Here is an 11,962-nt window from a genome sequence, read left to right as displayed (position 1 = left end):
GGCACTGCGCCCTCGGCACCCCCCCGGCCAAAAGCAGCAGTTCGTTCTCAGAGAAGGTGCTGGCGCTGTCATGCAGCAATAGCTTCATATGTTCTTAGTGGGGTTTTTGTATTTGTGATGTTTGTGAGTTTATGTCGTGTGAGTAATAATCCTCTGCGTGGCGCTGAGATAGTCTCTGTGAGACGCGGCCCAGCTGCAGCTGCGCAGTGCGGAGTTCTCTGACCCGCCAGGGAAGTGGCGGGGGAGGAATGACAGGGTCCTAGTGCCCGCCTGCTGGGTCATCAGTGCTGCGGTTTGTTTGGGCTCAGGGTTTTAAGTGTCTCAGGTGAAATATCTCCTCTAGCAGGAGGCAGTCATTCTGTGTTAATTGTTGTCTTGAATTTAGTTTCATACTCTGCAGGGAGAGTGCATCTCTGTACCATCTGCCTGACAGAAATATTGTCAAAAGATCATCTACAATCTTACAGGAGTTGTTCACTTTACCAGGGGTTCTAGATGCTGATTATGAAGGGAAAACAATTGTGGCCTGGACCCTTGTACCCCCATGTTCAGTAACAAAAAGGTCAAAAAATTGCCCAGCTTGCTTCTTTTCCTGTGGCTCCCCCTAACAGTATGCCGAGAAGCTGTGATGACTCAGGATTTGGATCAGCAGGCACCCCTTAAATATTTTGGGCTCAGACAGTGACACAAGGTTGACTTCGGGTAAAATGTACTCTCACTGAAGCTAAAAAATCTGTTGAGCTGACAGGCATCTTAGATACTTCTGTGGATGTGATCGTAATATCCATGAGCAGATTGACTATTAGCTTGGGTAACTCAAATGCTTTTCAGGGGTTAGTGGTCATGCTGTAGCAATTCAAAGCAAAAATCTCACTCATGTAAAGGGCCCAGAAAACTGTGTAGCAAATATTCATCCATTTATCCTGGAGACCCCTATTACACTATGGGGTCGTGACTGTATGGCTCAGTGGGCAACTCAAATTGGATCAAATTTGTCTTAATCACCACTGCAGTACAACCCACCATGAAACTAATTTGGAAAACAGAACCACCTGTGTGGCTGGGTCAGTGGCCCTTGCCAAGGAAAAAGTCGTGCCACCTTAATGATTTAATTCAGGGACAATTAAGTTTGTATTTTAAAGACAAGTAGTAAATAGTGTCTTTTACATCATCTCCAACACATTAATGATACCATGGAAGATAAAAATACTTTACAACCATAAATGCCCTCCCCAACAATGATTACCTGAAACTGGCATCTTGTAGTAATTGATCTAAAGGATTGATTTTTTTACCATTCCCTTGCATCCCAATGATGCACCTAAATTTACCTTTTCTATTCCCACTCTTAATGTTAGTGAACCTGCAAAACAAACTGGGTCCCGCAGCAGATCGGAAGTGGCCGTTATTAAGACCTCATTGGAATAATCAAGACCCAGGCCACCAAACCCACATGGCAGACTTAAGAACAATTATAATTCAAGGAATTAAGGAGTCAGTTCCCCGAGGGCAGAATATTAATAGAGCTTTTAGTGAACAACAGAAGAAAGATGAAACACCCACTGAATGGCTTGAAAGATTGAGAAAAAGCTTACAGTTATACTCAGGAGTAGATCCTGGCACCTCTGTGGGGCAGGCATTATTAAACTCAGTTTGTGGCTAAGTCGTGGGTAGATATTAGGAAGAAGGTAGAAAAGATCGAGGATTGGCAGGAGAGAGGAATGGATGGATTGCTGAGAGAAACTCAGAAAGTTTATGTTAGAAGAGAGGAGGAAAACCAGAGAAAACAAATATGAGAGCAAATGAGGGTATTGGCAATGGCCGTGAGAGAGGAACAGAGAGGAGCTTTAGCAGCGATGGGAAGGCCTGTCAGAGAACAAAAGGATAGACGCTCTGGAAAGGAGGCAGTCATCCCTCCGACTTGGTGCATAAAAATATGAGGGAAGTGGAATGTTTATATTGCAAAAGGAAAGGGCATGTGAAGAAGGTTTGCCGAAAGAGAATCCAAGACAAGAAACTGTTCTCTGAAGATGTGGGGTCAGGGGCTCTGTGTGCTGGGGACCCCAAAGAACAAGGAGCCCTTGATAAAACTTAAAGTGGGTCCTCAGCGACAAGAGGTAGAGTTCCTTGTGGACTCAGGATCCGAAAGATCTACCATCCAGGCTTTACCTCCAGGTTGTAAGGTATCATCAGAAAAAGTTAATGTAATAGGGGCTAAAGGTGAACCGTTTTAAGTTCTGGTTCTTCATAATATAATTATTGAATCAATATGTAAATATGTGATTGGAACATTTTTATTAGTCCCAGAAGTAGATTATCATTTTATTGGACGTGATCTGATTATAGAATTAGGAATTAATTCGGAAGTGGAAGAAAAACAACTTGAAGTCAGATTGTACCCCCTTACAGTTGTGGATGAAGAAGAGATTAACCCAGAAGTATGGTATACCCCAGAGACAGTGGGTAGATTGGATATTACCCCCTTTGAAGTAACTATTAGGAACCCAGAGATCCCGACCAGAATCAAACAGTATCCTTTGCTGCAAGAAGGCAGGATAGGCTTAAAGCCTGAAATAGAAAGACTCCTTAGTAAGGGGCTATTGGAACCTTGTATGTCGCCTTTTAATACTCCAATATTGCCCGTTAAGAAAGCAGATGGGAGTTACAGATTAGTGCATGATTTAAGGGAATTCAGCAAAAGAACTGTAACCAGATTTCCTGCGATAGCAAACCCCCATACTTTGCTTAGTCAATTGAACCCTGAAACTCAGTGGTATAGTGTAATAGAGCTCAAAGATGCTTTTTGGGCATGTCCTTTAAAAGAGGAATGTAGGAATTATTTTGCTTTTGAATGGGAAGATCCAGATACCTTTAGAAAACAACAGTTGAGGTGGACAGTTTTGCCACAGGGTTTTACTGAGTCTCCTAACCTCTTTGGACAAGCCCTCAAACAAATTTTAAGGGATTATGATTTGGGGGAAGGTGTTACTTTAGTACAGTATGTAGATGACCTTCTGTTAGCAGGCAGCAACCCAGAGACATTGAGAAGGGAAAGCATTAAGTTGTTAAATTTCTTACGCCTTCAAGGATTAAAAGTATCTAAACCTAAATTACAATTTGTAGAAGAGGAAGTGAAGTATTTGGGCCACTGGATAAGTAAAGGGAGCAAGAGACTAGATCCAGAGAGGGTAAATGGAATTCTTTCCCTCCAAGCTCCCAGAAACAAACAGCAGGTTAGGCAACTCCTTGGATTACTGGGATACTGTGGACAATGGATTGAAAATTATAGTGCAAAAGTTGAATTTTTATACCAGAAATTAACGAAAGACAGATTACTTAAATGGACCTCAGATGATGAGGAAAAATTGGAAAAGATAAAAACTGACTTAGTCAATGCTCCAGTATTAAGTTTATCAGATATAAGAAGGCCCTTTTATCTATTTGTCAATACTGAAGACGGCACAGCATTTGGGGTATGAACGCAAGCATGTGCCGGAAAAATAGAAGCCTGTGGGATACATATCTAAACTGCTAGACCCTGTAAGTAGGGGATGGTCAACATGCCTTCAAGCAATAGTGGCAGTGGCCTTGTTAGTAGAAGAGGCTAATAAAATCACATTTGGGGGAGATCTGAAAGTGTTAACCCCCCATAACATCAGAGGAGTGCTTCAACAGAAAGCGGATAAATGGATAACAGATGCAAGACTCCTCAAGTATGAAAAAATATTAATGCACTCACCAAAGTTAGAGATTGAAGTAACTAGCCTTCAAAATCCAGCACAATTCCTATATGGGGAACCAAGTGAAAGTTTAAACCATAATTGCCTCCATACCATTGAGGAACAGACAAAAATCAGGCCAGAAGATTAATAAGCACCAATTAAGAGAAAGGGTTCAAGGTGGAAGGGACTTAGCTTACAGACCATTCGCAAGAATTCAAATTGATTTTATGGAACTACCAAAAGTAGGACGGTACAGATACCTCCTAGTATTGGTTGATCATCTCACACATTATGTAGAAGCCTTTCCCACCGCTTGAGCAACAGCAAACACGGTGGTAAAAATACTCAGAAAACATCATCCCTAGGTATGGAAATATAGAAGTAGTCGATTCCGACAGAGGCCCCCATTTTGTATGTAAAGTAGTTAAAGAGACATTAACTTCCCTAGGGACCAGATGGGAATTTCACACTCCCTGGCATCCACAAAGCTCAAGGAAAGTAGAAAGAATGAATGGGGAAGTCAAGAAACAACTTACCAAATTAATGTTCGAAACAAAAATGTCTTGGGTTAAGTGCTTAACCCTAGTTTTTCTGAATATCTGAACCCAACCTGGAACCAATACTGGCGTATCCCCATTCGAAATGCTATATGGTATGTCCTATGATATGGAACTTCCCACTGATCACCCAATACTGGAAAAAGACAATTTACAACTATATCTAATAAGTCTCATGAAGAGAAGAATTACGTAAAAAGGGGATGGCAGTACAAAGACCGCCATTGGAGATTTTTATTCACTCTATAAGACCTGGAGACAAGGTGTTAATAAAAACTTGGAAAGAATCTTCTCTTACCCCTCGTTGGGAGTGACCGTTTCTTGTTTTGCTCACAACAGAGACTGCTGTCCGGACTGCTGAAAAAGGATGGACTCATGCTACCAGAGTAAGAGGACCCTTAACACCTGATTGCTGGGAAGTAGCTAAAACATCAGGAGATCTGAAGCTAGTGCTGCGAAGAAAGAAGGACTAACTGAGTAATGTAATATTTTGTAAACCCCCTAACTGTATTTGTTATCTTTGTATGTTTTAAATGCACCATTTGTGAGGAGAATTGGTGGGCGCACTGTGTCTATGGTTATTTCCCAAAAGGAATACTGTGACCAGTGCCATATAAGGGAAAGAAAATTAATTAGTTAAGCCTTACTAGTGGGGGTATCAATGGGAAAAATTATAAATTCTTTGCAGGTCCCAAAATACTCCAAGTGCCTTGCACAATCCCACAGGTAAAAGCCCGGAACTGGGAGGCATTTAGGTGTCGACAGTGAGACCCTAACCTCAAAGAATACAACTGCTGCTGAGAAGATGGAAAGCCCCACTGCTCTAAGGAGTGGAGTAGGTGGAGGAGGCAGAGCCGTATGGAGAGGGGAAAATAAGAAAGGCCTCAAAGCAACCAGGCCAGGTAATTATGGTGGCAAGGGAAACTGGAAAGTATGGAGAAGGAGAAGATCTGGGCATGTAAATCCTGTCGCAAGACAGAGAGGGGACACGTTTATGCAATTGGCTAGTAATTGGAAAATGAACCCACCAATTTTCCTCACTATAATAATTATTTGGGCTGTGGGAGGAATCATAACCCCAACCCATACACAGACCTTAACCCACCAACCATTTAAATGGACCCTTATTAGATAGAATGATCAAAAAGTGCTTCAGTCTGTAATTACTGAAGGAGCCCCCAGTTTTGAACAGCATGTTTGTTCAATTTTACCATTTCCTGGCTGTTCTCTACCTAAAAGATCCCCAGCATGGGACGTCAAACAATACTACTTCTGTCCCAGTTCCAATCCTGGAAAAAGTTATTGTAATCTGCCTGGCTATAACCATTGTGCATATTGGGGCTGTGAAACAGTAGCATCAGACTGGACTCCAAAACCCCCAGATAAATTTCTGCAAGTCACTTGTGGTCCTAAGGGATGTAAAGCCCCAGCTAGAAATTGGGCTGGAGGAGTCATCAATTATGGAACTTGTAAGAGCATAATTTTAACTGTGCTTAGTCCTCAAGATTTAGTATGGATGATACGAAAAACCTGGGGAATAATGTTGTGGGAAGAAGGAAAAGACAGAGGACTACTGATTTTTAGTAAAAAGGAAATAGCACCCCCTGACGTGCAACCAATAGGTCCAAATCCAATAATTATGAACAAAGAACCGCTGTCGGAAAGGTCAGTGGATACTACCTCAATTATTGGTGGCACATGGTACTGATTTTTATTAAAAAGGAAATAGCACCCCCTGACGTGCAACCAATAGGTCCAAATCCAATAATTATGAATAAAAAACCGCTGTCGGAAAGGTCAGTGGATACTACCTCAATTATTGGTGGCACGGGGTACTGATTTTTATTAAAAAGGAAATAGCACCCCCCCGACGTGTAACCAATAGGTCCAAATCCTATAATTATGAACAAAAAACCGCTGTCGGAAAGGTCAGTGGATACTACCTCAATTATTGGTGGCACTGGGGGAGAACCAAGAAGAAATCGAGGCAGCTACAATTCCTCTGTGGAAAGTATTAATGGCAAGTTATCTCTTAAACGAAGTTTGTGATGTGTTAAGGAGATTTGAAGAACAAAATTAGTTAAAAAGGGGGGAATTGTAATAAAACATATATAGTATTTGTTATTCAAATCTCAAGTTATGGTTAAATATATTATTCAGTAAATTAAATATAAAAAGAGATTGTGTTAATGTCAGATTGTATTGTAACTGAACTTTGTTGTGGTCAGACAGTGTTATGGTTCTAAATGTTTTTGCTCTTTACATGTAACCTAAGGTTTAAAAAGAGATAAGGCATTATGTATATAGTTTTTTATGGTTAAAATCAGTTGTTAAAAGGGAGTTAAAATGGCTATGTCCAGACATGTCCGGACCATGGATACATGCCCACCTGTGCTGAGTCATCCCCCTCCTCCCCCACGGTGGAAAGTCAGCGAACCTTCCCTGGCAACAAAAAGCCTCCCGAAAGAAAAGTCTGCCGAAAAGTTGTTTATGACTTCGCAAACCCCTCCGGGAGCACCCCCACCCTCATGAATATTCATGACGGCTGCACGTTAAAAGGACTCCGTTTCGGGATGTAAGGTGTGTGTCTTGGTGGAGCAAAGACTCCCCGGCACAGCCAGCGCTGTTTTGCTCACTTTCGCTTGCTAATAAATTTTACTGACCACTAAAACAAATTTGAAGATTTCATTCTCAATTGCGACTAATCCATAATAAGGAGTATACGTCACATCACAGGTGTACTGCATTCGCCTATGGGACAAGCCATTGTAGACAGAGTGCACCAAACCTTCAATGCGCTTTTGCAAAAACAAAAAGGGGGAGATCTTTGCTACAGGGCAGCCACATGCTCTGCTGTTTCAGTGGGATGTAAACGCCTAGTGAACCTCTTGTTATTGTTGAATGGACTTTTTTTTGTCACACCATCTGCACAACACAGGACAAAATACACTATGGTTGCCAACTCTTAAAAGAGAAAATGCTAACAGTAATTACAACTCCTTAATGAAATATATCAGCTTACTAGCCAATAGTGAAAGATGTAACTTACACAGAATGTAGTTATTAATGAGGATGAAATGCTGTAAGAATGTGTGTTCAACTTTGTTTAGCAATATTAAGAATTAAGAACTAGTATTCTTAAGTGTTTAACCTTATTAGAAACTCCCTTGGTTTTCCCCCTGGAGTGCTGGCCAGGCTCTGGGTGGAACCCAACAGGATGATGAAATCAGATGTTCCCGCTCAGAGAAAAGTGACAGTTATTCTGGGCTGTTGATCCAGAGGCTGGACCTGCTTGCAGTGATTTTGGATGCCTCACTTATGGATGGACGCATTGCACAGTATTTCTGGTTTATGAGCAAGGGCACTCTAAATTCTTGCTGCATCCAGGGTTCCCTAGCGATTGCGGATCTGAATGTTAGTACCCCATTAAGTAAGTGTGCTACTCCATGTTTACCTTACTGTTTATTTTTGTAGTATTTAGCCATATCCCTTTCTTATGGGTAGTGAAATTAGCCTACTCTTTTTAACTAGTAATTGTAACTGCTGTATTGTTTTTAGCCTCCTGTGGAACTATTCTAAGTATTCTAAGTTTTTTGAAGTTTGTCTAACCTTTAATTGATACAGCTCTCAAACAAGTCTTGCAGGTGCTGCTGCAAAACAAAGGGGAGATCTGAGAGGCATCGGTCTTACACAGCCTCTTACAAAGAGCTAAGCTTCGATGAAGAACAGGCCTTGTAAGATAGATAAGAAACTGCTGAGTTGTGCCAAGTTGTCAGGGAAAAATCAATCAGGACAGCAGGCATTTTGCCTAGGCTTAGCAACTGCTGCTGATCCATCTCAGACCTGTTTAATTGGAGTTAGAGCTGAGAGGCTCTCCTCCCCCGGTAGCTGGGATTAGCATGCAAGATCAGGCCTGGGGATGTATATAGTTTGGTGGACAAAAAGCTGGTCTAACTAGCCATCATGGTTGGTATAATCAGACAGTCTGGCTGGAATGGCAAAACGTGACCCCGTCAGCAGTACCGGTAAATGACATTTGGTTTTGTAGTGACGCTTCTACGATGGGTTTACACCTTAAAGAAGGAATAATATTTAATAATGATTTGGCTAAAAGGTTACCCATTACTGGATGGTTAAAAGATTTGTTTTTACATGGAATAACAGTTTAAATTGTCATTTTAATCCTTTTAATGATGTTAAAGTGTGTGTGGAAGTGTTTTGAGAATGATGGACTGAGCAATAAAAGGGATCTGGATTGCTCAAAAAAACAAAAAGGGGGATTTGTGGAATGGCTGGAAAACAACAGGCATATTATGAGCAATCCAGACCGAATGGCCTCACTGTAACCACAGGCTGTAGCTGTTGTGAAGAACACCTGCAAGGCCAAGGGGCTGAGAAACTGCATACGTAGCAAAAAAGATAAGGAAGCTGGACTGTGGAAAAGAAGATGTTTGCCTGGCAGGAGAACGGCTCGTGGATAGGGGCACATGGACAAGTAGCTTTAACTTATGAGCAATCAAGTAGCTACGCTTGTACTTGATGGTAGTCTATAAATTGCTGTGTATCCTTTAATAAAATGGCATTGTGGAGGCCTGGATAGATTGTCACTGCATCTCTCTTAGTCCCCAGGAGTAGGGGAGCAAACACTCCAACAAAATAGCCTGTTGGAGTGTAAAACAATTTAACTTAACATCTAATATAATAAGTAATTTCTTGACAGATGTAGATAGTGTAAGGCATGCTGTTTTGCAGAATAAAACGACTATAGATTTTTGTTACTGGCACAAGGACATGGATGTGAAGAATCTGAGGGTATGTGCTGTGTGAATCTTTCTGATCACTCTCAGTTTATATTTAGGCATTGTTAGTAACTGCAAGACAATGTGTATACTGGGATTATTGACATGCTGTCTTCCTGTTTTAATGATATGTGTCTGTCTTGTGTGGTAAATAGGATGGAGGCCTTAATAGAAAGAAAAGGGGGAATTGTGGGTGTGTATGCCGGGTCGCAAACTGTCTGCGTCACTGACAATGTAAAAGTGTCATCAGCGTTCAGGTTAGAAGATTAACGATGTCTAAATTAATGACGCACTTGTGTTAGAAGACTAACGGTGTCTAGATTAAAGATGGCTAAAAGCAAAATTGTGCATGTTAGGGAAGAAACAGATAAGAAGGGATTCTTTAGACCAACAGAGCAGAAATTAATCTACCGGTTGTGCACACTTAGTAGTGCTTGTTGAAAGTGCTGAGAGGAACGAGTTTCTGAAATGAGCATGTGCCAGAGCAACACACGGATTTGCTGTTACAAGAGTATATAAGGACTTGTTTTTCTAATAGACATTTGAGCTTGAGTGTTAACCATATTGCTGTGTGTCTCGTCTCACAACCTCGTTCTGCAAAAATAAAGGCAAGATTGATGTAGATATCATTTGACACATTTGTCAGTTCAGTATATCTTGATGGTATCTTCAAGGAAATTGAGTGCCTGCTCATCGTAATTATAATTGGAAAAAAGTATACAACATTTTCCCCCTTAGTCCTTTATAGCCTTGGAATTCTGAATGCTGCCTGAAGTTTTGGCATTTCACAACCATGAGGCACAAGGTACTCACCAGTGCAGCATTTCTTCTCTGAGAATCTGGATTTAGGAACTACATAGGTTTTTCTAAACAGTAGCAAATTAAAAACAAAAATTTCCTTGTTGAGTTTCTTGGCATGATCTTGTGTAGAAGCCATTTCAAAGAAACACAAGTGGCTGAATCTGGTCAGCACCTCTGGAGATCACCACGTCCAGCCCCCATGGTCAAGGACAGCAAGTTACTCACAGCCTTGCACATGGAGACAGACTTCATGACCTCTCTGTTCCAGCGTGCTTGACCACACCCATGGTGAAAAACATTTTGCTTATTTCTAGTCTGAACTTTCTATGCTCCACCTTGTGTTTCTTGCTTTTCATCTATTGATGTGCACTTTTGCAAAGTTTGGCTCTGACTTCTCTGTATCCTCCCTTGAGGAAGCTGAAGGTCAAAGAAAGTGTACTCCACAAATGAGCACTGGAAACTGGTAACAACGGATGGGGAGAAGGCTGAGGTACTCGACAACATTTTTGCCTCAGCCTTCATTGGCAATTGCTTTTTGCACACTTCTTGAGTGGATGGAACACAAGGCAGGGTTTTGGGGGAGTAAAGTCTCTTCCACTTAATAGAAGACCAGGTTTAAGATGACCTGAGGAACTTGAACCTATGGTTTCGTGGTCTGAACTCAGCCAGTACCAAATCATGACGTGGCCAACCATTTCCTGCCCTACCCCCACCCCCCAGGTGAAATAGGGGAAGAACAACAACAACAAAAAAGAAATATGTAGGTTAAATAAAAATAATCAGTAATAGTAACAAAACAACAGTAAAAATAGTAAGTCCAAACGGGTAAAATGCAGCAGTTGACTGCATCAGAAATCCCGCTGAGCCAGCCCAGAAACCAAAACCAAAATGGGCTGTAAGAGAGCACACGTCTACTTATATACTGAGCATGACGTCACATGCTATGGAATACTCCAATGTCTGATCCAGGTCCGGCCCTCTAGCTGTGCTCCCTCTGAGCCCAAGGAAAGTTAACTCTGTCCTGGCCAAAACCAGGACAGTCTTCATCCCTTATTCCATACCTTTGACGTCGTGCTCAGGTTTCAAATGCATTCTAAGGAATCACCACCCCTTTTCTCAGGTATCACATATATCATTCCCTCAGTCTATGGGCCATCCTTTCAGAATGTCTACTGAGTTCATTTAGTCCATAACTTTGGGTTCCATCTGTCATTACAGTCTATCAGGCTGGAGGAATGAGGTGGAGTCTGCTCAGTCACTGGAGCAGGAGGCTGTGGATGTGGCAGAAGAATATTGTGAAGCACCAATTGCAGTAGGAACTTGTGGTGGTTTAGACCCTGCCGGGACCAGAGACCACGTTGCTGTTGTCCGTCCCCCACCCTCAGCCAGTCAGGCTGGAAGTGAGGCACAAACCCCGGGTTTGAAAGATTTAGTACAACAGTGTGATAAATGATCTGAACAACAACAATAGCAATAACAACAAAACCCAGTAATAACAGTAAACAAGATAAAAGCTATACAGAGAAATGCCTCAATGGACACAGTCAGCCTGCCACATGTGCTTCCCCGGACAAAAGCCCAAAGGAAACCTTCCTGCACTTGGCGCATGGACCTGATGTCAGCATAGTATGAATAACCTGGCTGGAGATCCCTTCCCCCTGCTGGGGAAACTTAACCCTATCCTAGCTGAACCAGGACATAATCCACCCCTTTATTCTATACCACCTGTGTCATGTCCAGCTGCCATTTATCAGTTAACAATAACAAACAACAATTTACAAAGGCACAGCCTAATTCACAGCATGTTCTCACCCAGAATCAAGTCCCCCTGTGGTACGCATTGGACCACTCCATTGTCCTGCATCACCCACCAGGTGCACCCAGGTCCTTGGGCAAAAGCAATCCCATGGATGGGTTTGCCTTTACCTTTGCCTGGTGCAGGACTAAACCAGACCATTTTTCCCAATATATTCCTCATGCACACCACAGGGACTTTATCCCCATCTACAGCACATGGAGGTTTTGACTGAGCCGAGCCAGCTTGACTGGCAGATCCTCTTGTGTTGACTAGCCAGGTGGCCTT

General features: G+C 42.0%; 1 long non-coding RNA gene across 1 annotated transcript in view; it reads right to left on the bottom strand.

Moving 5' to 3' along the window:
- LOC113490409 overlaps positions 1 to 5,372 on the bottom strand; it is a 25,795-nt gene extending 20,423 nt beyond the window's left edge. Inside the window, exon 1 of the long non-coding RNA XR_003400231.1 lies at positions 5,363 to 5,372. This is a non-coding gene — a long non-coding RNA (uncharacterized LOC113490409). The remainder of the gene's footprint in view (positions 1 to 5,362) is intronic.
- Positions 5,373 to 11,962: the final 6,590 nt, after the last annotated feature.

The sequence above is a fragment of the Athene cunicularia genome (genome assembly GCF_003259725.1).
Source record: "Athene cunicularia isolate RWA chromosome Z unlocalized genomic scaffold, athCun1 chrZ_part4, whole genome shotgun sequence".
In the NCBI taxonomy this organism is placed as follows: domain Eukaryota; kingdom Metazoa; phylum Chordata; class Aves; order Strigiformes; family Strigidae; genus Athene; species Athene cunicularia.
Note: the sequence above shows the minus strand (reverse complement) of the source record. Positions and strands in the feature narration are given on the sequence as shown.